Below are 27,695 nucleotides of genomic sequence, written 5' to 3'. Positions count from 1 at the left end.
GTCAACTACGTTTGACCACGACACCGGATGATTGCCGTACTGCACACAAAGCACATGGTAGTCGCTTCACATCTGCCACTACCAAGCGACAGCAAGTAACGCTCTCCCTGCTGCAACGTTCTGTGTAATCTTACGTATATCACTTGTCGGAGACCAGATGCCGCCGGACCAGGGAATTACTGTCCCATGTGCAGCCTGCCATAAAAACCACAACATAAACGGCTGCGTTTGGAGTGTTGCCGAGACTGGTAAGCACGTACTGATGACGAATAGCGGCGCATTGTGTTCAACGGTAAATTGCCATTCTGCCCCAAACCTTCTCGATCGTCAACGGCCAGTATGACAGCGACTTGCACCTCGTATATATGGGGCTCGCAAAACCGGATTTCGTAAACGGATTTCCCAATACCGCTTCTGGGTGGTCACGTAAACACTTCAAAATCAATTCTGGAAGTCCGCTTCTAGAATGATACGCCAAAGAAACTGGTATAGGCATGCATATTCAAACACAGAGATACATAAACGGGCTGAATATGGCACTGCGATCAGCGACACCTATATAAGACAACAAGCAATTGTTACATCAGTTACTGCTGCTACAATGGAATGTTATGAAGATTTAAGTGAGTTTGAACGTGGTGTTACAGCCAGCGCACGAGCGATGGAACACAGCATCTCCGAGGTAGCGATGAAGTGAAGATATTCCCGTACGACCATTTCACGAGTGTACTGTGAATATCAGGAATGCGGTAAAACATCAAATGTCCGACATAGCTGCAGCCGGAAAAACATCCTGCAAAAACTGGACCAAATGGTTCAAATGGCTCTGAGCACTATGGGACTTAACATCTTAGGTCATCAGTCCCCTAAGGACCTAAGGACATCACACACATCCATGCCCGAGGCAGGATTCGAACCTGCGACCGTAGCAGCCCCGCGGTTCCGGACTGTAGCGCCTATAACCGCACGGCCACCGCGGCCGGCAAAAACTGGACCAATGACGACTGAAGAGAATCGTTCAGCGTGACAGAAGTGAAACCCTCCCGCAAATTGCTGCAGATTTCAATGCTGGGCATCAACAAGTGTCAGAGTGCGAACCATTCAACGAGCCGGCCGGGGTGGCCGAGCGGTTCTAGGCGCTACAGTCTGGAACCGCGTGACCGCTACGGTCGCAGGTTCGAATCCTGCCTCGGGCGTGGATGTGTGTGATGTTCTTAGTTAGGTTTAAGTAGTTCTAAGTTCTAGGGGACTGATGACCTCAGAAGTTAAGTCCCATAGTGCTCAGAGCCATTTGAACCATTTTGAACCATTCAACGAAACATCATCGATATGGGCTTTCGGAGCCGAAAGCTCACTCGTATACCCTTGATGACTGCACGACACAAAGCTTTACGCATCGCCTGGGCCTTCAACACCGACATTGGACTGCTGATAACTGGAACCATGTTGCCTGATCAGGCGAGTCTCGTTTCAAATTGTATCGAGCGGATGGATGTATACGGGTATGGAGACAACCTCATGAATCCATAGACCCTGCATGTCAGCAGAAGACTATTCAAGCTGATGGAGGCTCTTTAATGATGTGGGGCGTGTGCAGTTGGAGTGATATGGGAACCCTTATACGTCTAGATACGACTCTGACTGGTGACACGTATGTAACCATCCTGTCTGATCACCTGCATTCGTTCATGTCCATTGTGCATTCTGACGGACTTGGGCAATTCCAGCAGGACAATGCGACACCCCACACGTCCAGAATTACTACAGAGTAACTACAGGAACACTCTTCTGCGTCGAAACTTTTCCGCTAGCCACCAAACTCTCCAGACATGAACATTATTGAGCATATCTGGGGTGACTTGCAACGTGCTGTTCAGAAGAGATCTCCACACTCTCATACTGTTACGGATTTACGTACAGCCCTGCAGGATTCATGGTGTCAGTCCCCTCTAGCACTGCTTGAGACATTAGCCGAGTCCATGCCGCGTCGTGTTGCGGCCCTTCTGTGTGCTCGCGGTCGCCCCTACACGATATTTGGCAGGTGTCCCAGTTTCTTTGGCTCTTCAGTGGAGTTGCCGGTCTTTCAATCCCACAGTCAATTTTCACTTCCATGTAAATGTAACCGGTTTTGAAACGTGCTTGGGCTGTCAGGTCTTGCCTTTGTTTCTAAGAATTTTCTGCTATTATGGACGGAGTGGCTTGTTGTACAGTGAAGGATAAATAGAAACGTTAGACTGAAGCTTGTTACGCCTCGTGTAATTGAAGAGAAATAACGATTATGCTGACTAAATGAGAAACTGTAACAGCTGTTTTCCAGACTTCAACATGTAAACACGACAGCGGATAACGGTTTTCGGAATTCAGTTTTCTTCTTTCGAAAGATGTGTCCCACGTAAGCGTAGTGATGATGAGATGTGCCATTCTTCCAATGTTCTGGAGAAGCACAACGGTGTTACTCCTGGCGTCTTCATATGAAGAGCCATCGGTTATGAATTCGGGTCACGGCTGACAGTGATTGCACAACGGTACATCATGAACTCTTCCATCTTCCTGTGTTAACTCTCGTGCGACAGTATCATGGTTGCATTTTCCAACAAGGCAATGCTCGTCCACACAAGGTACATATCTCTTTGAAGTATCTACGTGATGTATGTCGGCAGTAATTGTTAAAATTTATGGTGAAACCTTCGGCTGTTCTTTATTTTGCACAATTCACGACGTCAGTCCCCTCCAGCACTACTTCAGACATTAGCCGATTCCATGCCACGTCGTGTTGCGGCACTTATGCATGGCGTAGGGTCCCCGCGCATTTCCAACCTATTTTTTCGCGTCATAAAAATGCATTACAGAATCACGAAGCAGCCATAAAAGAACTGCAAAGTATTGTTCATGAAAATCACGACACCTTGCAAGCTAAAATTGACACAGTTACATCTACCGATTCGGTTACGCTACTTGCAAAAACTCAGGAAAACTTAAAGGACACAGTAGATACGATTTCAACACAAATGGACGCTCTGAAACTTGGTTCAGAAAAACACACAGAGGAAATAATTTCAATATCGTATAAAGTAGCCGAACTTTCAGATCAGTTCACTAACTTATCTACAAAGGTAGATAACGATCTGAATGACACAAGACCTGTAGCCTTCACGGACACTGAAGAGTATGAACAAATTAGAAAATTCAAACAAGATCAAAATCAGATCAATACACAGTACAAAAGAGAAATCCGGGAAGTACAAGATCTGTTGGCACAAGTAATACAAGAATTACGTATTTCAGAGGACACTCGCGCTCCAGTACGGGAAGAGGGACATAGAAATACGGAACAACCATAAAATAATAACACAGGACATTTCGGAAATTATGAAAGAAATTGGCAAGGTGCTCCGAATTTTGAAATGGAACCGCCGAAACGACGTAACAATGACCGACATGCGACTCACCGACATGATGAATTTGACTATAAGCTGTTTATTACTACACGTAAATTCAAAACAATTAAGAATTCCGGCAACGACATTCATCCACAAGCATGGCTTCATCAATTCTCTCATTGTTTTCCTCCCAACTGGTCATTGCAGCACAGATTAGAATTTATGTGTGGCTACTTAGAGAATGAACCAGCGGTATTAGGCAGGTGTACCAGTTTCTTTGGCTCTTCAGTGTAGCTGCAGCGAAGAGGTTTGCTCAAAGAAGTTTGACAAAAACCTTTAACAGCGCAATACGGGGCTCGGGCTTCAAGCCTTCGTGTCGGCAGGCATTAACACTACATTGCCGACGTCACACAGGCGCGCGCTGGGGCCTGCATTTATCGCCTCGGTGCCAGCCGTGTGCTTGGATAACGGTGACGCGAGCCCGCCGTTCTGCTGGTGCTGGTCAAAGCGTGACCGCCTCGTGACCACAGCCAGCAGGGCAGGTGTCCGTGTGATGGAAGGGGAGAGCCGGCTCGCGTGACCACAGCTGCTAATGAAGCAGCCGCGAGTGGGCGTCAGAGGGCTCCCGCAACGGGAACAACAGAGCAGCTAAACGCTGCGGTTCGTCACACGTGTTGTGGAACGGTAGTACCTGTCCAAGTACTGCGCACGTCTGCGTTATGCCTGAGTAGGGGAACACAAAAAAAGAAAAAAAAACCAGTGGGCAGGTACGGGTAGGTCTCGGGCAGTAAGTGTTTCGTACGAACTTAAATACACTCCTGGAAATGGAAAAAAGAACACATTGACACCGGTGTGTCAGACCCATCATACTTGCTCCGGACACTGCGAGAGGGCTGTACAAGCAATGATCACACGCACGGCACAGCGGACACACCAGGAACCGCGGTGTTGGCCGTCGAATGGCGCTAGCTGCGCAGCATTTGTGCACCGCCGCCGTCAGTGTCAGCCAGTTTGCCGTGGCATACGGAGCTCCATCGCAGTCTTTAACACTGGTAGCATGCCGCGACAGCGTGGACGTGAACCGTATGTGCGGTTGACGGACTTTGAGCGAGGGCGTATAGTGGGCATGCGGGAGGCCGGGTGGACGTACCGCCGAATTGCTCAACACGTGGGGCGTGAGGTCTCCACAGTACATCGATGTTGTCGCCAGTGGTCGGCGGAAGGTGCACGTGCCCGTCAACCTGGGACCGGACCGCAGCGACGCACGGATGCACGCCAAGACCGTAGGATCCTACGCAGTGCCGTAGGGGACCGCACCGCCACTTCCCAGCAAATTAGGGACACTGTTCCTCCTGGGGTATCGGCGAGGACCATTCACAACCGTCTCCATGAAGCTGGGCTACGGTCCCGCACACCGTTAGGCCGTCTTCCGCTCACGCCCCAACATCGTGCAGCCCGCCTCCAGTGGTGTCGCGACAGGCGTGAATGGAGGGACGAATGGAGACGTGTCGTCTTCAGCGATGAGAGTCGCTTCTGCCTTGGTGCCAATGATGGTCGTATGCGTGTTTGGCGCCGTGCAGGTGAGCGCCACAATCAGGACTGCATACGACCGAGGCACACAGGGCCAACACCCGGCATCATGGTGTGGGGAGCGATCTCCTACACTGGCCGTACACCACTGGTGATCGTCGAGGGGACACTGAATAGTGCACGGTACATCCAAACCGTCATCGAACCCATCGTTCTACCATTCCTAGACCGGCAAGGGAACTTGCTGTTCCAACAGGACAATGCACGTCCGCATGTATCCCGTGCCGCCCAACGTGCTCTAGAAGGTGTAAGTCAACTACCCTGGCCAGCAAGATCTCCGGATCTGTCCCCCATTGAGCATGTTTGGGACTGGATGAAACGTCGTCTCACGCGGTCTGCACGTCCAGCACGAACGCTGGTCCAACTGAGGCGCCAGGTGGAAATGGCATGGCAAGCCGTTCCACAGGACTACATCCAGCATCTCTACGATCGTATCCATGGGAGAATAGCAGCCTGCATTGCTGCGAAAGGTGGATATACACTGTACTAGTGCCGACATTGTGCATGCTCTGTTGACTGTGTCTATGTGCCTGTGGTTCTGTCAGTGTGATCATGTGATGTATCTGACCCCAGGAATGTGTCAATAAAGTTTCCCCTTCCTGGGACAATGAATTCACGGTGTTCTTATTTCAATTTCCAGGAGTGTATGTATACATACAGTTTATCCTTTCCTGAACTCGTGAATCTCGACCATTTTTGACCGTCAACGACGTTGATACTGAAAAGATATCGGTCTCACAAGGGGAAGGCCTCAGACACGACCAACCGATTCGGCTCAAATTTGGCAGGTCGCTTGTGTACAGCCTAAAATGAAGGAGATATTTTGCATCAACTCCGCCGCAATTTTGAGAAAATCGTCCCTAAAGGTTATGACGAGCAATCGACTCATAATTGCAAGGATCAATAGATAATTGTAAATAGAGCATTTTCCATCATCAGGTATGGGGCCCGCAACGCAAACTTTTCCAGAAATCGAGGAAAGAAACTTTTACAACTGCCACTTCTGTATCCACATGGTAGACATTCTTCGCCGGCAGTGCCGATAGCACAGCGGCCAAGGTAACTGTCTGGGATTCGGAGAACCCGGGTTTGAATCTCGAAGAAACCTAGCGGATGTTCTTCTTTTCGTTTGTATTTTTCCATATCTCAATTGACAGGGATAGGCGGCTTAATAAGGTAAGTAAGGGAGACGGGCTGCGCCACGTCAGCATCCAACAGCCGCACACCAGACACGAAAGCGGGTTAACATTGCATTGTCATCGAGTTCGGAACTAGATTTAAAGTTGCAAGATTCTACCTCATCGCGAAGTTCGTTTAAAATCAATTGCAAAACTTCTACCAAACAAACAGACAAGAAAGCGACCTGACATAAACGTTTTAAAGAGGTGTTCATAATCTAACTGCGGAAGCAGGCTGAATGGACCAGTTTGATTGCCTATCCACATGCTGGTACTATCTCAGTTTATTAGCCTAGGAATTTGATATACAGAGCTTCGCCCTCTGTACGCCCATTGTTCTTTACTTGTGGTACCTGTCAATCATTTTTATCGTGAGAGTGTTTTTTGCCAGTCCTACAATTCGCTAGTCAAGGTTATTTGCAGAAACAGACAAAATGGTAGATATCGAAATAGACGACAGAGGGATAGAGAAACAATTAAAATCGCTCAAAAGAAGAAAGGCCGCTGGACCTGATGGGATACCAGTTCGATTTTACACAGAGTACGCGAAGGAACTTCCCCCCCTTCTTGCAGCGGTGTACCGTAGGTCTCTAGAAGAGCGTAGCGTTCCAAAGGATTGGAAAACGGCACAGGTCAAACCCGTTTTCAAGATGGGACGTCGAATAGATGTGCGGAACTGTAGACCTATATCTCTAACGTCGATCAGTTGTAGAAATTTGGAACACGTATTATGTTCGAGTATAATGACTTTTCAGGAGACTAGAAATCTACTCTGTAGGAATCAGCTTGGGTTTCGAAAAAGACGATCGTGTGAAACCCAGCTCGCGCTATTCGTCCACGAGACTCAGAGGGCCATAGACACGGGTTCCCAGGTAGATGCCGTGTTTCTTGACATCCGTAAGGCGTTCGATACAGTTCCCCACTGTCGTTTAATGAACAAAGTAAGAGCATATGGACTATCAGACTAATTGTGTGATTGGATTGAAGAGTACCTAGATAACAGAACGCAGCATGTCATTCTCAATGGAGAGAAGTCTTCCGAAGTAAGAGTGATTTCAGGTGTGAAGCAGGGGAGTGTCATAGGACCGTTGCTATTCACAATATACATAAATGACGTTGCGGATGACATCGGAAGTTCACTGAGGCTTTTTGCGGATGATGCTGTGGTATATCGATAGGTTGTAACAATGGAAAATTTTACTGAAATGCAGGAGGATCTGCAGCGAATTGACGCATGGTGCAGGAAATGGAAATTGAATCTCAATGTAGACAAGTGTAATGTGCTGCGAATACATAGAAAGATAGATCCCTATAATTTAGCTGCAATATAGCGGTCAGCAACTGGAAGCAGTTAATTCCATAAATTATCTGGGAGTACGCATTGGGAGTGATTTAAAATGGAATGATCACATAAAGTTGATCGTCGGTAAAGCAGATGCCAGACAGATTCATTGGAAGAGTCCTAAGGAAATGCAATCTGAAAACAAAGGAAGTAGGTTACAGTACGCTTGTTCGCCCACTGCTTGAATACTGCTCACCAGTGTGGGATCCGTACCAGATAGGGTTGATAGAAGAGATGGAGAAGATCGAACGGAGAGCAGCGCGCTTCGTTACAGGATCATTTAGTAATCGCGAAAGCGTTACGGAGATGATAGATAAACTCCAGTGGAAGACTCTGCAGGAGAGACGTTCAGTAGCTCGGTACGGGCTGTTGTTGAAGTTCCGAGAACGTACCTTCACCGAAGAGTCAAGCAGTATATTGCTCCCTCCTACGTATATCTCGCGAAGAAACCATGAGGATAAAATCAGAGAGATTAGAGCCCACACAGAAGCCTACTGACAACCCTTCTTTCCACGAGCAATACGAGACTGGATAACCGATAGAGGTACTCAAGGTACCCTCCGCCACACACCGTCAGGTGACTTGCGGAGTATGGATGTAGATGTAGATGTAGAGAATACGAGTGTAGTACGTGCAGTGTTTCTTACTGCGCTACAGTTACGTCTTCCCACGACTTCCCTGAGAATAGCGGCCGATTCACTGCGCACCTGGCTCATTGACGACAGACGTCGCTGCCGCACCAGTTCGCTAATCGCCAAACAAAGGAAGCACACAGCGCTAACAGGCACGACCTTCACAATTCTCTATTAGTCCAATCTCGTATAGCGCGCGGAAAGACGGAACACCTATATCTTTCCGTACGAACTCTGATTTCCCTTATTTTGTAGTGGTGATCGTTCCTCCCTCCGTAGGTCGGTGTCAACCAAATATCTTCGCATTCGGAGGAGAAAGTTGGTGATTGGAATTTCGTGAGAAGATTCCGTCGCAACGAAAAACGCCTTTCTTTTAATGATTTCCAGCTCAAATCCTGTATCATTTCTGTGACACTCTCTCCCATATTTCGCGGTAATACAAAACGTGAAGCCTTTCTTTAAACTTTTTCGATGCACTCCGTCAGTCCTATCTGGTAAGGATCCCACACTGCGCAGCAGTATTCTAAAAGAGAACGGACAAGCGTAGTGTAGGCAGTCTCCTTAGTAGGTCTGTTATGTTTTCTAAGTGTTCTGCCAATAAAACGCAGCCTTTGGTTAGCTTCCCCCATAACATTTTCTAAGTGTTCTTTCCAATTTAAGTTATACGTAATCGTGATACCTGGGTATTTAGTTGAATTTACGGCTTTTACATTAGACTGATTTATCATGTAACCGAAGTCGAACGAGTTCCTTGTAGCATTCATGTGGATGACCTCACACTTTCCGTTATTTAAGCTCAACTGTCACTTTTCGCACCATTCAGATATTTTTTCTAAATTGTTTAGCAGTTTGTTTTGATCTTCTGATGACTTTATTTGTCGATAACCGACAGTGTCATCTGCAAACAACCGAAGACGGCTGCTCAGATTGTCTCCCAAATCGCTAATGTAGGTAAAGTACAGCGAAGGGCCTATAACACTACCTTGGGGAATACCAGAAATCACTTCTGTTTTACTCGATGACTTCCCGTCAATTACTACGAACTGTGACCCCTCTGACAGGCAATCGCAAATCCAGTCACATAACTGAGACGATATTCCATAAGCACGCAATTTCACTACTAGCCGCTTGTGGGGTACAGTGTCAAAGCCTGCTGGAAATGCAGGAATACGGAATCGATCTGAAATGCCTTGCCAATAGCACTCAGCACTTCATTTGAATAAAGAGATAGTTGTGATTCACAGGAACGATGTTTTCTAAACCCATGTTGACTGTGTGTCAATATACAGTTTTCTTCGAGGTAATTCGTAATGTTCGAACACAATATATGTTCTAGAATCCTGCTGCATATCGACGTCAGCGATATGGGCCTGTAATTTATTGGATTACTCCTACTACCTTTCTTGAATATTGGTATGACCGGTGCAACTTTCCAGTCTTTGGGTACGAATATTTCGTCGAGTGAACGGTTGTATATGATTGTTAAGTATGGAGCTAATGCATCAGCATACTCCGAAAGGAAACTAATTGGTAAACAGTCTGGACAAGAAGACTTGCTTTTATTAACTGATTTGAGTTGCTTCACTACTCCGAGGATATTTACTTCTACGCTACTCTTGTTGGCAGCTGTTCTCGATTCGAATTCTGGAATATTTACTTCGTCTTCTTTTGTGGTGGCATTTCGGAAGGCTGTGTTTAGTAACTCTGGTTTGGCAGCACTGTCTTCGATAGTAATTCCATTGCTATCGGGCAGAGAAGGCGTTGATTGTTTGTTGTCGCTAACATACTTCACATACGACCAGAATCTCTGCCAGGTTTCGAGACAAAGTCTTCAATTATTTGCTGGATGTATTCCAATCTCTGTCTTCCTCTACAGTTTTTGCCCTCTACAGTTCCGTCTAGTACCATGTCTTAATACATGTCCCTTCTCCTTATCAGTGTTTTCCACATAAGCCTTTCCTTTCCGATTCTGTGCAGAACCTCCTCATTCCTACCTTATCAGTCCACCTAATTTTCAACATTGGTTTGCAGCACCACGTCTCAAATGCTTCAATTCTCTTCTTTTCCGGTTTTCCCACAATCCATGTTTCAGTACTATATAACGCTGTACCCCAGTCGTATTTCCATTTCCAAACGGATATTCTCAGAAATTTCCTCCTCAATTTAAGGCCTATGTTTGGTACTAGTAGACTTCTCTTGGCCAGTAAAGCCCTTTTTGGCATTACTAGTGTGCTTTCGATGTCCTCCTTGCTCCATCCGTCATTGGTTATTTTACTGCCTTGGTAGCTGAATTCCTTAACTTCATCTACTTCGTGGCCATAAATCCTGGTGTTAAGTTTCTCGTTGTTCTCATTTCTGCTAGTTCTCATTACTTTCGTCTTTCTTCGATTTACTCTCAGTCCACATTATGTTCTCATTAGATTGATCATTCCGTTCAGCAGATCGTGTAATTCTTCTTCACTTTCCCCCAGGGTAGCATTGTCACCAGCGAATCGTACCATTGATGGCCTTTCACCTTGAATTTTAACTCCACTCCTCAACCTTTGTTTTATTTCCATCACTGCTTCTTCGTTGCACAGATTGAACGGTAGGGGGGATAGACTACGTCCCTGTCTTAAACACTTTTTACTCCGAGCACTTCGTTCTTGGTCGTCCACTCTTATTATTCCCTCTTGGCTCTTGTACACATAGTATATTACACGTCTCCCCCTACAGCATACCCCCTATTTTTCTCAGAATTTCGTACATCTTGCACCATTTTACATTATTGAAGGCATTTAACAAATCCTATGAACGTGTATTGATTTTTCTTTGTCTTCAGTCTCACTTCCATTATCAAGCGCAACGTCAGAATTGCCTCACTCGTGCCATTGCCTTTTCTATAGCCAAACCGATCGTTATCTAGCACATTCTGAATTTCCTCATCCATTCTTCTGTATATTATTCTTGTCAGCAACTTGGATGCATGAGCTGTTAAGCTGATTATGCGATGATTCTCGCACTTGACAGCTCTGACTTAACGGACAATGAAGCAACATGAAAACTCAGAGCCTCGAAAGCGGCCGGGAATTATGGAAAACAGCAAGCTTCGTTTAACATAGGATGTTTTTTAATTATTTCTTCGGGTGTCTCTGCCCACGTAAATGCGTTATCAGGGGCTGTAACGCTTGTGCGGAGGGATACTTGTAGGGAGAGCCGTTTCTGCTGGGTCTGGGGCTCTAGCTGGCATGAGTGGCTTTTTGCAAGTAACATACAGGCACAGTAACGAGTTGTTTCCTGTCTAGCAAAGTCACACAGGGTTGTGTAATCTAAGAATTAATTAACAGCGAAAATATGATCTTGTCGGGGCACAAAAAGGCAATTATGTTCCTCTTTAAAAGAATCTGGGGCAACGGCCTTGCCACAGTGGATACACCAGTTCCCATGAAATCACCGAAGTTAAGCAGTGTTCGGCGTGGTTGGCACTAGGATGGGTGACCGTCCAGCCGATATGCGCTGTTGTTATTTTTCGGGGTGCATTCAGTCTCGTGATGCCAATTGAGGAGCTACTCGACCGAACAGTAGCGGCTCCGGTCAAAGAAAACCATCATAACCACCGGGAGAGCGGTGTGCTAACCACACGCCCCTCCTATCCGCATCCTCAACTGAGGATGACACGGCGGTCGGATGGTCCCGATGGGCCACTTGTGGCCTGAAGACGGAGTGCATTTAAAAGACTCTGACAGAAAGGTGGGGGACCATCCGCCTCATTCAGCATGACGCCTTCCTATCCAAAAACTTTGGCGAGTGAACATTTTGGAGCTCTTTTAGCATAGAACATTCTAAATACTTGCACCCACTCTCTCTTCGTAGTTAAGCCTTCATACTTAGCATCCCCCCCTCCTTGTCTGTGTATACAGGATGGTTCATTGACAGTGACCGGGCCAAATATCTCACGAAAGAAGAATCAAACGAAAAAACTACAAAGAACGAAATTCGTCTAGCTTGAAAGGGGAAACCAGATGGCGCTATGGTTGCCCTGCTAGATGGCGCTGCCATAGGTCAAACGAATATCAACTGCGTTTTTTTTAAACTAGGAACCCCCATTTTTATCACATATTCGTGTAGTACGTAAAGAAATATGAATGTTTTAGTTGGACCACTTTTTTTCGCTTTGTGATAGATGGCGCTGTAATAGTCACAAACGTATAAGTACGTGGTATCACGTAACATTCCGCCAGCGCGGACGGTATTTGCTTCGTGATACATTACCCATCTTAAATTGGACCGTTTACCAATTACGGAAAAGGTCGATATCGTGTTGATGTATGGCTATTGTATTCAAAATGCCCAATGGGCGTGTGCTATGTACGCTGCTCGGTATCCTGGACGACATCATCCACGTGTCCGGACCGTTCGCAGGATAGTTACGTTATTTAAGGAAACAGGAAGTGTTGAGCCACATGTGAAACGTCAACCACGACCTGCAACAAATGATGGTGCCCAAGTAGGTGTTTTAGCTGCTGTCGCGGCGAATCGCACATCATTAGCAGACAAATTGCGCGATAATCTGGAATCTCAAAAACGTCGGTGTTGAGAATGCTACACAACATCGATTGAAACCATACCATAGTTCTATGCACAAGGAATTGCATGGCGACGACTTTGAACGTCGTGTACAGTTCTGCCACTGGGCGCAAGATAAATTACGGGACGATGACATATTTTTTGCACGCGTTCTATTTAGCGACGAAGCGTCATTCACCAACAGCGGTAACGTAAACCGCCATAATATGCACTATTGCGCAACGGAATGGCGATGTTCTTCCAACATGATGTATGTCCGGCACATAGCTCGCGTGCAGTTGAAACGGTATTGCATAGAATATTTCATGACAGGCGGATTGGTCGTCGAAGCACCGTACCAAGGCCCGCATGTTCACCGGATCTGACGTCCCTGGATTTCTTTCTGTGGGGAAAGTTGAAGGATATTTCCTATCATGATTCATCGACAACGCCTGACAACATGCGTCAGTGCACTGTCAGTGCATGTGCGAACATTACTATGTACTGACTTGGCAGAAAATCCTAAGAAATTTTGGTCTTATGTTAAAGCGGTAGGTGGATCAAAACAAAATGTCCAGACACTCTGTGACCAAAATGGTCTGAGAGGCCGTGGTCGATGTACACTACTGGCCATTAACATTGCTACACCTCGAAGATGACGTGCTACAGACGCGAAATTTAACCGACAGGAAGAAGATACTGTGATACGCAAATGATTATCTTTTCAGAGCATTCACACAAGGCTGGCGCCGGTGGCGACACCTACAACGTTCTGACATGAGGGAAGTTTCCAACCGATATCTCATACACAAACAGCAGTTGACCGGCACTGCCTGGTGAAACGTTGTTGTGATGCCTCGTGTAGGGAGGAGAAATACGTACCATCACGTTTCCGACTTCGATAAAGGTCGGATTATAGCCTATCGCGATTGCCGTTTATCGTATCGCGACATTGCTGCTCGCGTTGGTCGAGATCCAATGACTGTTAGCAGAATATGGAATCGGTGGGTTCAGGAGCGTAATACGGAACGCCGTGCTGGATCCCAACAGCCTGGTATCACTAACAGTCGAGATGACAGGCATCTTATCCGCATGGCTGTAACGGATCGTGCAGCCACATCTCGATCCCTGAGCCAACAGATGGGGACGTTTGCAAGACAATAACCATCTGCACGAACAGTTCGACTACGTTTGCAGCAGCATGGACTATCAGCTCGGAGACCATGGCTGCGGTTACCCTTGAGGTTGCATCACAGACAGGAGCGCCTGCTATTGTGTACTCAACGACGAACCTGGGTGCACGAATGGCAAAACGTCATTTTTTCGGATGAATCCAGGCTCTGTTTTCAGCATCATGATGGGCGCATCCGTGTTTGGCGACATCGCGGCGAACGCACATTGGAAGCGTGTATTTGTCATCGCCATATTGGCATATCACCGGGCGTAATGGTATGGGGTACCATTGATTACACGTCTCGGTCACCTCTTGTTCGCATTGACGGCACTTTGAACAGTTGACGTTACATTTCAGATGTGTTACGACCCGTGGCTCTACCCTTCATTCGATCCCTGCGAAACCCTACATTTTAGTAGGATAATGTACGACCGCATGTTGCAGGTACTGCATGGGCCTTTCTGGATACAAAAAAAGTTCGACTGTTGCCCTGTCCAGCACATTCTCCAGATCTCTCACCAACTGAAAACGTCTGGTCAATGGTGGCCGAGCAACTGGCTCGTTACAATACGCCAGTCACTACTCTTGATGAACTGTGGTATTGTGTTGAAGCTGCATGGGCAGCTGAACCTGTACACGCTGTCCAAGCTCTGTTTGACTCAATGCCCAGGCGTATCAAGGCCGTTATTACGGCCCGAGGTGGTTGTTCTGGGTACTGATTTCTCAGGATCTATGCACCCGAAACTGCTTGAAAATGTAATCACATGTCAGTTCTAGTATAATATATTTGTCCAACGAATACCCGTTTATCATCTGCATGGTAGCCAGTAGTGTATATAATTTCCATCTAACGCTTCGTCTCCATCTGCCCGGAAGTTTTAACTGAAGACAACACCGGCCATGAAAGTCTACATTGTATGATTAAGATTACCAGTGTTCTCATATCAACCTGTCCATACACGTTAGAGCAGCACTTACAGGACTGGGAGGTACACCGGCCTTATATCGAATTCCCCTGGCGAATTAATGACGAGGGTCGGTGCGTCGGTCAGTCAGAATATGGTGTTTAGGCGGTTTCCCACATCCCACTAGGTGAATACCGCCCTGGTACCCAAGTCTGGCCTCAGTTAAACAATACGCAAACGTTTCAAACACTTCGATAATTTTCATATGAATAACACAACGCACAGAGAGTACACATATGGTATTCCCCCCCCCCCCCCCCAGAGGGACAATAGGGTGGCTATTGGAAGGGAATCCGGTCAGACAATAAAACAACCGTGCCAAATACCTTTGATGTGTCAGCACAGCATGGAATTCGACTTTTACACAACGACACAAGCTCAGCACAATAGGCTGTGGGGGTGGTAGGACTGGCCCAAGTGACACATGAGGCAATCACCATCGACAGTTGCACTGAACATTTATTTGGCACATTTAAACAAGACAAATAAAAAATAAAACCATCAACACATTTTGAAAAATTACCATTTAGGTGAGAGCAAGTTACTTCAAAATTTGAACGTTCATAAACTACAGTACTTATGGTCTATTAAACATTTAGTAAAATGAGTTAAAAATTATTCACTCAAAAACTATGATCAACCTGAAGAACAATAAATCAGAATTAATTACCATATGCACATGCTGTCATTGAAGGAATTCTTGTACTTTCATTAATAGAATCAGTTTCAAACTATTTAAACACACAGTAACAACTGGCCTCTCAGTAACTTGTAGGAATTTATAAAACTGCTCATTTAGAAGTAGACACGTTGTAAGACCTCATGGCCTCCTGACCTTCATTGCTTACATATTCTGCCCTCACAATCATATTCCGCACATCAAGACGCTTCAATCTAACCGAAACTCGATAAGATAAAGTCAATGTTGTATGAATTCACGTAAACGATATGCAAATAACAAGCAAGCGCACCGGGGTTGAAATACTCGAGGCTGGCGTACACACATACATTCCAGACACGACGGTCACAGGAGCTTTTAGTTCAGGAGAGAAACCGCGCAACGAGACGCCGGTTCCTTCAGAGGACGACCCAGCCTATCTATGTCGGGCAGTGGCCGCCTGTGGAGCAGACAGCGTGTGCCCGAGGGGAAAGGAGGAACGACCCCGTGTTCGGCTCAAAAGCAAATTCCGCTACATTGTGTGGGAGCGGCTAGCCTACTTATTCTTTACAACATAGCACGCAGTTTTAGAGATTTCACAGGTAGACAGCAAACACCAAACGCCAATGCTATGGATTTCTGGATTGGTCGCCTTAAACGAAACGTCATTCTCCCATTTTAGAAGAGCAATGCTGATTGGCAGACGATGTTTCTGACGCCTTGAGCTGAAGGAGTAATGGAAGAGACTGAAAGATATACCCCTTCACGTCCGGCGTGGAGAGGGGCAGTTCCGTTGTCACTCTTGGAGCGAGAACACGTAACGAGAGCGTGCGCGCTCATACGTGTACTCAAAGAGCGAGAAACAAGTCTCTCCTCAGTACTTCACTGGGAGAGCGCCTCTGTCGAGAGCGAATCGAACTGCGACTCTATATTGAGTCCTTGCGATTAAGTGTTGTTCACTGTGTTGGCCGACACACTTAGTGTGCGGTGTGAACGAACAGAGTTATAGCTAAACACCTGCGAGCGAATTTTTGAGTGGCATCACGGTGGGCTGTTATCTGACCGGTGTACCACGCCAGTAGTTAGACTAGGGGCGAATAGGAGTCCTTGACTTCATCAAGACGTGGGAGAGTTTGATTGGCGAAGGTCAATCCAGATAGAACGAGAGTTATCTTATTTGCCAGCAGCAAGCGGCGCAGACAGCAGTCATCGCAGCTTACGGTATTGTGCGCTACAGCTCTTGCGAGCCCCACATTTCCTCTACAACAGTACACTTCACTGCATTTCACATGCGACAGCCTCGACCATACCTAGCAACATTCTAATGGATAATTATTCATGTTGAGTAGGCGCAGCTCTCAGCCATTCTGTCAAGTCAATAACAATCTTAAACTTTGTACAGAAATTTCATTAGCGAATCCTATTCTTAAGAGGTAATTTCAAATTCCGAAAAAAAACAGGAAATAACGTGTTAAGTTCATAACTAAAAGTGCCATTGTGATTTCTCAGAATTTTAGCAAAATAAATAATAATTTTCATTAGTTTCATGTTTTTCTTACACTAACTAGCACTACTCTAGTACCCAAGTATCCCACTAGTTACATAAGAAATTTTGTGAATTTTTGTGTCATTTCCTTACAGCAGATGACTACAAAAGACTGCTGAAAGTTTTTCAGGCATTTCTCTTTTGAACATTAGCAGCGTCTGTATGACTTCTCTATTAGCGTGGGGGCGGAAATTGCATCTTGCAGGAGCCACAGAGTAAAGGGTACAGCTCAGATTAATCCGTTGCGCAGAATAATATCTCAGATCAATCCCACGCTCACAAAGTGTCTCTCAGACACATTATCACTTCAGATAGAAACGTAACAGTAACATTATTGCAATTCGCAGCAAAATATATCCAGGGAAAATTTTATCCATTTACATCTCTAGCAATTGGCTAGCTTAACTCTGTCGTGTGATATAAATAGAATAACCAGGCGGCACTTAGACAAGGAGCAGCCAAACTGTTTTCAATGGCGGTTAACAGTAGTAATCTACCAACAGAATGTATCAGCACTCCACGTCCTAGTAAATGTTAATCATCACATCACACACAGCTCGCACTAGAACACTGCGTATGTGTACTAAGCAAGTTGAAATAAACACATTCGAGTACAGGCTCAGTAGGAGTAGCAACGGCTGGCCAAGAAAATGAAGTCAACAGCACTCAACCCAGTAGTCGATTCCGGCCACAATTTACAGCACAAGCAAGGCCCTCACCCTCTCGCTCGTTTGATGAAGCCAGCCGCCGCAGATCCCGGTGCCAGGAGACTGCACGAAGCGAAATACACGAATGGCTTCCCAGTAACGCGACTGCTTCCATGCCGGCAATATTTCCTACGGCGCCGTCACCCGGGTAAACAGCCCCGTTTACACGTGCTCTTCCTGCTGCCTCGCATGGTGCCTGTACTGTCCGCCAGACTTCCCAAACGACGTCGCTGCTAGGCGTCCCAAAGCAAAATTCCATGCTCCTCGCTAGAGCTTACCCCTCGCTCGCCAATGAGCCCGGTAGGTGGCGCCACCGCGCGCTTTGTGCACACCACTGGAAAGATGACCCACACCGGCAGAGGGAATATCGCTGATCGAGCCACACGGCTCGCCCTTATTAACCTTGCCAATCCTACACCGATGCGAGACAAAGGCACACGAAAAGAAGTACAAGAAATGTGTCCACAGTTACGAATATGGTCGCTTTCAGCTGTATAATGGAATGACGACATTTCAAAATTCTTGCCGGAGCGAGAATCGAACCCGGATTTCCACCTAGTCGCGAGTGGTCACCTTAACCACGCAGGCTGTCCGAACATGCTTCACAGCCAGACTCTTAACTTCCCTATGTCGTCGTCCGCACCCTTGTGTCTAAAACCTGGACTAGTACATTCACTTTGTATATTCCTGTGGAGGGGAGCCGTTTCAACTGAATGTCGTTTGTTCGGTATCGGCGGATAAATACGATATTGCAGTGCACGCATTTCGGAAGCAACGGGCACTGCAGCGACTCCAGCTGTTATGAAATGTGATATCTACATCTACATCTACATCCATACACGCAAGCCATCTGACGGTGTGGGGCGGAGGGTACTTTGAGTACCTCTATCGGTTCTCCCTTCTATTCCAGTCGCGTATTGTTCGTGGAAAGAAGGACTGTCGTTATGCTTCTGTATGGGCTCTAATCTCTCTGATTTTATCCTCATGGTCTCTTCGTGAGATATACGTTGGAGGGAGCAATACACTGCTTGACTCCTCGGTGAAGGTATGTTCTCAGAACTTCAACAAAAGCCTGTACCGAGCTACTGAGCATCTCTCCTGCATTCTTCCACTGGAGTTTATCATCTCCGTAATGCTTTCGCGATTACTAAATGATCCTGAAACAAAGCGCGCTGCTCTCCATTGGATCTTCTTTATCTCTTCTATCAACCCTATCTGGTACGGATCCCACACTGCTGAGCAGTATTCAAGCAGTGGGTGAACAAGCGTACTATAACCTACTTCCTTTGTTTCCGGATTGCATTTCCTTAGGATTCTTCCAATGAATCTCAATGTGGCATCTGCTTTGCCGACGATCAACTTTATATGATCATTCCATTTCAAATCACTCCTAATGCATACTCCCAGTTAACTGCTTCCAGTTGCTCACTTGCTATATTGTAGCTAAATGATAAGGGTGCTTTCTTTCTATGTATTCGGAGCACATTACACTTGTCTACATTGAGATTCAATTTCCATTCCCTGCACCATGCGTCAATTCACTGCAGATCCTCCTGCATTTCAGAAAAATTTTCCATTGTTACAACCTCTCGATATACCACAGCATCATCCGCAAAAAGCCTCAGTGAACTTCCCATGTCATCCACAAGTTCATTTATGTATATTGTGAATAGCAATGGTCCTACGACACTCCCCTGCGGCACACCTGAAATCACTCTTACTTCGGAAGACTTCTCTCCATTGATCATGACATGCTGCTTTCTGTTATCTAGGAACTCTTCAATCCAATCACACAATTGGTCTGATAGTACATATGCTCTTACTTTGTTCGTTAAATGACTGTGGGGAACTGTATCGAACGCCTTGCGGAAGTCAAGAAACACGGCATCTACCTTTGAACCCGTGTCTATGGCCATCTGAGTCTTGTGGAAGAATAGCGCGAGCTGGAAATGTCTCCGCATTTGTTAATATGAACAAACGGTCGATACCGAGCAAGCGACATTCATTTAAATTGTCTCTCCTGTACGGGAATATACACTGAAGAGCCAAAAAAACTGGTATACATGCCTAATATACTGTAGTGCCCCTGCGAGCACGTAGAAGTGCGCAACATGAAGTGGCATGGACTCGACTAATGTCTTAAGTACTGATGAAGGGAACTGAGACCATGAATCCTGCAGGGATGTCTATAAATCCGTAAGAGTACGAGTGGATGGAGACGTTTTCTGAACGGGACGTTGGAAGGCATCCCAATACGTTCATGTCTGGGGAGTTTGGTGGCCAGCGGAAGTGTTAAAACTCAGAAGAGCTTTCTTGGAGCCACTCTGTAGCAATTCTGGACGTGTGAGGTGTCACATTGTCCTGCTGGAATTGCCCATGTCCGTCGAAGTTTACAATGGACATGAATGGATGCAGGTGATCAGACAGGATGCTTATGTACGTGTCACCTGTCACAGTCGTATCTAGACATATCAGGGGTCTCATATCATTCCAGCTCCACACGCTCCACACCATTACAGAACCTCCAGCAGCTTGAACAGTCCCCAGCTGACGTGCAGGGTCCATGGATTCGTGAGATTGTCTCCATACCCGTACACGTTCATCCGCTCGATACAATTTGAAACGACACTCGTCTGACGAGTCAACATGTTTCCAGTCATCGACAGTCCATATCGATGTTGACGGGTCCAGGCAATACGTAAGGCTTTGCGTCGTGCAGTCATCAAGGGTACACGAGTGGGCCTTTCGTTGAATGGTTCGCAAGCTGACACTTGTTGGTGGCCAAGCTTTGAAATCTGCGGAAATTTGCGGAAGGGTTGCACTTTTGTCACGTTGAACGGTCTCTTCAATCGTCATTGGTCCCCTTCTTGCAGGATGTTTTCCCAGCTGCAGTGATGTCGGAGATTTGATGTTTTACCGGATTCCTGATATTCATGGTACACTCATGAAATGGCCATATGGTAAAATTCCCGCTTCATCACTACCTCGGAGATGCTGAGTCCCATCGCTCGTGTGCCGACTGTAACACCACGTTCAAACTCACTTAAATCTTGATAACGTGCCATTGTGGCAGCAGTAACCGATCCAACAACTGCGCCAGACACTTGTCTTATTTAGGCGTTGCCGACTGCAGCGCCGTATTCTGGCTGTTCACATATATATCTGTATTTGAATACGCATGCCAGTACCAGTTTCTTTGGCTCTTCAGTGTACGTAATCAGTGTTTCAGTACAAGCTGTAGACACATGGAGAACGACACATGGGTCTAGCCGCAAAGCGTGACTATGTAGCCGAAGTGGTTAAGGCTACCAGTTGTGACAACCTAGAAATCAGGGTTCCATTCTCAGTCCTGCACAAATATTCACCATCGTCATTCCATTATATTGTTGAAGGTTGTCCATATTCGCAATTGCGATTACATTTCATGTATTTCATAACAGCTGGTAGTCACCGCAATTCCTGTTCTTTTGGACATACACTTGACAGCAAAAAAAGTGGGTCACTGCCGAATACAACCAACATAACGTAGCTGTGTTGCAGGTCCTCTAAACACCAAAACCCCATGGGGTACAGTCGTTTGACTATACACAATGGGTACCGCAAGAGACTACTACTAAGAGACCAAAGGTCTTTATGGCAGTCAGTCTAAGCGTCAACTAATATTGTCACACAAAACATATTAGAAAACACGTTCTTAGCGATGAGACACCCCATAACACTCATAAACTAACCTTAATTACAACAAGTGACATTCCAAACGTTCTGAGAAAACGGATTATTTTCCATATATCGTACAGTAATCCTTAGTCAAAATTAAATACTTAAGACAATATATGGAGTTACAAAGCTGTACGGCAATTGAAAAAACGTTTTTCGCTCTTTAAAAGGTTTTCCATCCACGTGCTGAAGGTCGTTCAACGGCGAGTGGCTCTGGAAACTGGATATTGGACGAACCAGTAGAAAAACGCGATTAACGGCAACAAGCACTCTAAGAAAATGTCAACATTAACAGTGAATCACCAGTAATATCATTGTTCTCGTAACACATCAACAGCTACGTGTACACAAATTTGAACTTTAAATGACATGACCAACGTCGTCGTTCTGGACCTAGATTCAAACCCAGCACCTATAGCCATTGCTAACTACGCTAAGCTTTGTTTGTGCCTTATTGAGACTGGATCACTAGGCATAAAGAGACGTGAAGTATACACATTTGCACCAGTATCAGTTATAAATTCAGATCCTGAAAATAAATGACGAAAATGTTTGTACTGAACTGGGAATCCTGTCATAACAGTTACCGTCCTGGGAACTACCCCCAACGACGTTTAATATGGTGTCATTCACAAGGAAAAAGGTATGCTCATGTCAAAAAATTGAAATGCCATTATATAAAGCTTGTGACAGGGATGCGAACCCAGCACCTAATCGGATTGTTAACGAAGTACAGTCATGCTCAAAAGTATCCGAACGACATGGATTGCATTTCGCTTGATTCCCATGCAACCCACATAACGCAGCTGTCTAGCAGGTCCTCTAATCGCTCCTTGATACAATCGTTTGACTATTGAAAATGGTTCCAACAAGTCACCACTAGAAAACACTGCTCTGCATCGCAATAACTGAGGATTTAAAGTAATACCACGATACTACAAATATCAGGGAACACCTCATCACAGACAAGACTGTCCTTAAGGCTTGTAAGCTCACATTTATTGCAATAACTGACATACCTGAAATGTTAACACTCTCATTATTACGTCAGATAGGTAACGCACGTAGTAAGTTCGTCGTATTCATGATTTCCTCTTCAAAGTAACATACCATACTTGTTATTTAACACAAAATGTCATTAAAATTTACGTTATTCACGAACAGCTAGTTGAGAATATGTATGAACTTCTAATGACACGACGAACCGCCTCGTTCTGCATATGGACTCAAACCTAGGTCATGCAAACTAAGATTTCGTGACTGACGTAAATTAACAGTCATTCCTGACTAGGCATAAAGAGAGTGATATAAATCGATTATAGACAGTATCAGTTAACAAATATCAACTTTAAATTACATAACGTAAACATTTTTAACGGTCGCGAATTCTAACCCAGCATTTATTGTCCCTGTTAACGAACTACGAGAGATGTTAAATACTGCTTCTTCACAAGTAACTTACTTGAAATGCAGTGAGGTAAAGCTTTGTGATGGACAGGGATTCGAACACAGAACCTAATCGGATTGTTATCGAAGGACAATCAACTTTGAGATATCGGATTTTCTTGGCAGTAGCTAGATGTATTAACTGAAATGACGAGACGAAACATTAATTTTTTCTTTCCCAGGACTCCAACCCGGCACATATCGCTGTTATATTCTAGAGAAAAAGAAGGTTAAGTACGAGTTTGAAACTTCCTGGCAGATTAAAACTGTGTGCCCGACCGAGACTCGAACTCGGGACCTTTGCCTTTCGTGGGCAAGTGCTGTACCATTTGAGCTACCGAAGCACGACTCACGCCCGGTACTCACAGCTTTACTTCTGCCAGTACCTCGTCTCCTACCTTCATATCAGCGCACACTCCGCTGCAGAGTGAAAATCTCATTCTGAAAACATCCCCCAGGCTGTGGCTAAGCCATGTCTCCGCAATATCCTTTCTTTCAGGAGTGCTAGTTCTGCAAGGTTCGCAGGAGAGCTTCTGTAAAGTTTAGAAGGTAGGAGACGAGGTACTGGCAGAAGTAAAGCTGTGAGTACCGGGCGTGAGTCGTGCTTCGGTAGCTCAGATGGTAGAGCACTTGCCCGCGAGAGACAAAGGTCCCGAGTTCGAGTCTCGGTCGGGCACACAGTTTTAATCTGCCAGGAAGTTTCATATTAGCGCACACTCCACTGCAGAGTGAAAATCTCATTCTGGTAAGCATGGGTTTGTTACACCAGCAGCGACATGTGAGCTTGTTTGAACTAGAAATATTATGACAAAGAGTTCAGTGCTGACTAGGAATCGAACCCCACACATATCGTTGTTGACTACAACAAAGAGACGACACTTACCGAATTTTTCTCCACCAGCAGCTCGGAATAACATCCTTGAACTTACAGTGATCTCGCAAATAGTTCTGTGTGTAACTGCAAGTCAAAAACGTCAAATATCGTTAGTGTTGACAACGAATGAAAATGCATTAAAAATAAAAATTATTATCCACCAGCAGATAGGTGTTCTCATGCTAGAGCTTGATAATACATAGTGAAAAGTTTAGTGCTGGTCCAGGATTCCAACCCATTCATGCGCAATATGTGGAGATGTTGAGGAATCTGCAGTTTTGAACAAACAACAAGTTGTAGTCGAGCTGTATAGTCACGAAGAGATCAAATTCCGCGTTAAGGGCGGTCTGAGTTGCATTCCCAGTTCAGAACCAATTTTATCGACATGACAAAAAGCTCAAATAAAAGACGGAATAAGTGTCCTGTGACCATACACAGGGTTTGTTTCGTCACTAGAAATAAATAACTAGTATAAGAAAGGTTACTGGTGATAGAGTTTCTACATGTCGCCACTCCTTACTTTATTGTGGTTCCACCTAACGTCTACTTGGTAGAGAAGGAATATCATGTTCAATGTGGTTTCCAGACCACAACGCCATTACACCTTCTTCACTTGGCGTAGCCATAAGAGAATAGAATCTGCCTCTCTCTATCAAAAAACATCGGCAGAAGCTGGAATCGAACCGATACCACGAGCATATGAAACTATCGCCAATCCAACAGACCACTAAACCCTCTTCTCTACGACTCATTTCCCTATCAGAACACCGTTGCGGCACACAAGATGAGAATTCTGACACAGGCCCCCTGTAGTGGTTTGCAGGATGTTCAGTACATTCATTTACTTGGTTGACAGAGTCGCCATGAACTAGCTGCCTTGGCTACCCGGTGCATACATTCGACTCTATTTTCAAACCACCGAAATAAAATAACGTAACTGCCACCTACACAGAACTGCCAACAGTGTAGGATGCAGAAATGTAAATAGGAAGTGTTCCTTTCCATTTGAGCTACTCTATTGCGCTATCTGTTTGTTGAAACCATCGTGCAGTGCAAAAGAAATGCTGTAACTGTCTGTCTCTCAGAAGTCTATATCCGGCTATATGCATTATCTCATAGCACTGTGGAATGCCGAATTTCTGGAGGAACTGTTGTTCACTTCCAGAGGTGCTACGAGGGCAGTTCAATAAGTAATGCAACACATTTTTTTCTGAAACAGGGGTTGTTTTATTCAGCATTGAAATACACCAGGTTATTCCCCAATCTTTTAGCTACACAACACTATTTTTCAACGTAATCTCCATTCAATGCTACGGCCTTACGCCACCTTGAAATGAGGGCCTGTATGCCTGCACGGTACCATTCCACTGGTCGATGTCGGAGCCAACGTCGTACTGCATCAATAACTTCTTCATCATCCGCGTAGTGCCTCCCACGGATTGCGTCCTTCATTGGGCCAAACATATGGATATCCGACGGTGCGAGATCGGGGCTGTAGGGTGCATGAGGAAGAACAGTCCACTGAAGTTTTGTGAGCTCCTCTCGGGTGCGAAGACTTGTGTGAGGTCTTGCGTTGTCATGAAGAAGGAGAAGTTCGTTCAGATTTTTGTGCCTACGAACACGCTGAAGTCGTTTCTTCAATTTCTGAAGAGTAGCACAATACACTTCAGAGTTGATCGTTTGACCATGGGGAAGGACATCGAACAGAATAACCCCTTCAGCGTCCCAGAAGACTGTAACCATGACTTTACCGGCTGAGGGTATGGCTTTAAACTTTTTCTTGGTAGGGGAGTGGGTGTGGCGCCACTCCATTGATTGCCGTTTTGTTTCAGGTTCGAAGTGATGAACCCATGTTTCATCGCCTGTAACAATCTTTGACAAGAAATTGTCACCCTCAGCCACATGACGAGCAAGCAATTCCGCACAGATGGTTCTCCTTTGCTCTTTATGGTGTTCGGTTAGACAACGAGGGACCCAGCGGGAACAAACCTTTGAATATCCCAACTGGTGAACAATTGTGACAGCACTACCAACAGAGATGTCAAGTTGAGCACTGAGTTGTTTGATGGTGATCTGTCGATCATCTCGAACGAGTGTGTTCGCACGCTCCGCCATTGCAGGAGTCACAGCTGTGCACGGCCGGCCCGCACGCGGGAGATCAGACAGTCTCGCTTGACCTTGCGGCGATGATGACACACGCTTTGCCCAACGACTCACCGTGCTTTTGTCCACTGCCAGATCACCGTAGACATTCTGCAAGCGCCTATGAATATCTGTGATGCCCTGGTTTTCCGCCAAAAGAAACTCGATCACTGCCCGTTCTTTGCAACGCACATCGGTTACAGACGCCATTTTAACAGCTCCGTACAGCGCTGCCACCTGTCGGAAGTCAATGAAACTATACGAGACGAAGCGGGAATGTTTGAAAATATTCCACAAGAAATTTCCGGTTTTTTCAACCAAAATTGGCCGAGAAAAAAAATGTGTTGCATTACTTATTGAACTGCTCTCGTATAATACACCACAGCTAGTAGCGTAACGGTAAGCGTCGCGCACTGTTGATAAGACGTCTCGTGTTCGCATTCGCTACTAGATTTTTTTAAAACACAATTCTGCTGTCTGCTGAAGTTAATAATTTAACGGAACTTTGAACATAATTGTCTTCAATTCTCAACCCAAAATAGTCGCATGTGGAAAAAAGGCTAACTTCTGCGTCATTTTGTTCTTTTCAGGTTTAATAGACGGCCAGGCAGCAGATGCGCTCGAAGTTTTTCTATTATGTATGGGGAGAGCGCATAGTGCCAAAATAGTCAGAAAAATATTTTCTACATTAGCTGTCGTCTGGTAGTGGCATTTTATTCTTCAAATCTTGTTTGACAGCTTTAACTTAGAACAAGTTTTCTACATGCATGTAATCAATAAACTGCATGTGCATTGTCAGACTGTTGTGGATAACGTCAGAGAATTCGCATATATCGTTGATGATTAATTTCTCTCTCATGTTTAGTATTGTTTTAACAACACTAAAAGAAACCTTGCGAAAACTGTGCACTGTATTGTAAGAAATGAAATAAAACTACCTACGATAACCTGACGACTAAAGTAAGTCTGTTTTAACAATATTGAGTATCTGTTCACCAGCGTGCCTCTATCTGCACGAATTAGTAAAATACTACTCACTTAGATTTCGATTGGGTCTGTGTTTAAATGGTATGCTGTGTCATACTCAACAGGTATGCAAACGTGGCATTTCATAAATAAACTTACGTATCCCTAGAAACCCAAAATTTGCTTGTCAGCAGCGGAAAGAGGCTTTACCTGTTGTGCAGCATTGTAAGTTTTCCACCATTGTACTAAGAGCTGAAAGTATTTTCTTACGATTTGCTTATCGATGTTTGATCTGACTGCTTGCGGCTCTTACACAGAAGGGATAAAAAATTTTACATTCAACAAGGCTGGAACCGCGAACCATAACAGTCGCGTTTTCACAGGTCAGCACGTCAACACAGAGCTCGCGGATAGATATGGTTTGCGTCTTTCTCTTACGAGGACAATAGGGGCTAGAACTCGTAAACCGCTATTTATAGGACGAGATTAGTTGCGATTGCCACGTTCAATGATTTTGCTGGTCTGAAAACCGTAAATTTACAATCTTCTGTTACACCTCAAGCGATAACAACTCAGGTTATTCAATGGAAATGACACGAGAAATCAACTTTGAGGCCTAATTCCGTGCACACCAGGAAGTAACTCGTCGATCACAGAGTTGCCAAACATACCTTGCGTTGTTGCCAAATCTCAGTTACATTACCAGCAGGAAGAAGACGAACCGATGTGATCCTACAGCGGGCTGGGAAGTGACCATAGCTGGCGCCTCAAAGACGCGGCTGCTACGGCCTGGAATACGTAATGCGTCTGATTAGCATTTCTGTAACTAGTTT

Source organism: Schistocerca cancellata, chromosome 10 (assembly GCF_023864275.1).
Source record: "Schistocerca cancellata isolate TAMUIC-IGC-003103 chromosome 10, iqSchCanc2.1, whole genome shotgun sequence".
Lineage (NCBI taxonomy): Eukaryota > Metazoa > Arthropoda > Insecta > Orthoptera > Acrididae > Schistocerca > Schistocerca cancellata.
Note: the sequence above shows the minus strand (reverse complement) of the source record.